Here is a 2,012-nt window from a genome sequence, read left to right as displayed (position 1 = left end):
GACCAGCCCCCTGCAGTCTCCTCTTAATTCAATCCTACATTCCATGGCCCCATAGCCCTGTTTGTCTTGCTTCTTCACCACAACTACTCATAAGAGGGGATTTTTTCACCTTTTTCTTTTGAGGCCCTATTCCCGATCTTTATCTTTAAATAATTAAAAAAAAAAAAAAAAAAGAATGTACTAGGGCAATCACTCATTAGCCAGTTAAAGAAATAGGACACTCTCTAGAGTTACTGAGAAGAATTGAGGAACAGTTGAAAATAATTTGTTAAAGTGGGCTTATGTTAATAAAAATATCAAACTTTAAAAAATCTCCAGTTGTTTGGCAAAAATTTAAGGTGCAAGCTGCCTGCAATGAGATCTTGGAATTTTAGTTACATGAACTCTACATTCCTGGATATAAAGATTAGCCTCCCCATGGATACTTTGGATCTATATCTTGGAGGTCAGAGTGTTCAAGGGTCTCCTCAGCTACCTTCTGGGCTTTGATAATTGAGAATTAATGCAAGTCAACACTCAATGACAAACTTTAATTTCCAAATCTGTTGAATTTATATCTCCCTCTTGACTTGTTTATGAATAATTCAGGGAGAAGGTGGGAAAGATGTCCCAAACACTGATATTTCCTACTTTTTTGAACTTGAGTTCTAAGAGGAGTATTTGATCTAATTTTTAAACTTGTTTTAGAGGTAAATATGGGATCATAATTTATCCATTTATTCCTTTCAAAAATATTTATTGAAAATTTATTTTATTCTGGGCCTGAGTAAACATTTATCTTCATCAATGTAATGGAGTTTATATGCAATTTAGACTGCAGTGGAGGAGATTTTAGAGAATAAGTAGAAATTGTAAATACAGAGCAAGGTAAGTGTTGTGGAAGAAAAACAAGTGAAATCAGGTTGATTAATGGTCACTTTGTGATACTCAGGTGATAACTTCAGATATTTAGAGTTCGTATGGCTTTATTCAAATTCCCAGAACCTTAACAGGGATGATTTGAAAGGCTCTTCTTCGATATAGCCATACAGATTTTCCATACATATCAATAGCGGTGTAGCTAAATTCCTACATGTTGACTCAGTACTCCAATAGCTAGTTTTCTAGGAGACTAGAAATGAAGCTTCTGTGTGTCCCATTACAGCCTTAGGAGATACAGACATATTTTTCACTTTCCTCTAACTGTAAGATAAATGATCAAATGCAGTCCAGATTAAAGGGGAGAGGAATAAGAAGTGTATTTCTCAATGAGAGAAGTAGCAAAGATGTTGCAGCCATCTCTAACCTACTACTTTCGCTCTGGCTACAATTATTTGAACATTGAGTGCATGCCAAAATATACCCTCCCACAGTCCTCAATGATAGCATCCACACTGAGTCCCTCATCTTGACATCTAAGTCAACATCAGGCATAAGTGATGCTTCTTTAGCATACCTCCTTGAATATAGGTCCTCTGGATCTGAAGACATGTGACTAAATAGACAAGTAATCTGTCCCCTATTCACCTGACAGATACTATTGATACGGCGGTAGGAAAACTGCAATTCATAAAGGGGGAATATAGGAATCACGTGGCAATTATTGGTCCCATAACAATTCCAAAATCCAACTAGAGACAAAGATGTTTGGTTGATCAGGGTCTAATCCTGCTTCCTGTTCATATGTGTCTCTTGTCTTTGCCTTACAGGACTTTCAGTCCCATTCTCTGAATTGTCCTCCTTTTTTTCAGAACAATAGTCCATATAATAGCTGAGTACTTTTCTTGGCCTGATTTCCTGAGCATTGTATGTGGAGAATCCAAAGACCATGTCATGTCTCCTACCACTTTCAGTCTAAACTGATACAATTTCTTTAAACATGTTGTGGGAGTCACCAGTAAAATGCAAGTAAAGTCTTAATGAGATACTACTCTATGCCCAGTAGGATGTTTCTCCTTATGCTCACAAAAATTTATACATGAATATTTATGGTAGCTCTATTCATAATAATAGTAATAATGATACAGTAGTGC

Source organism: Sciurus carolinensis, chromosome 11 (assembly GCF_902686445.1).
Source record: "Sciurus carolinensis chromosome 11, mSciCar1.2, whole genome shotgun sequence".
In the NCBI taxonomy this organism is placed as follows: Eukaryota; Metazoa; Chordata; class Mammalia; order Rodentia; family Sciuridae; genus Sciurus; species Sciurus carolinensis.
The sequence above is the reverse complement of the archived record's forward strand: the minus strand, read 5'-3'. Positions refer to the sequence as shown.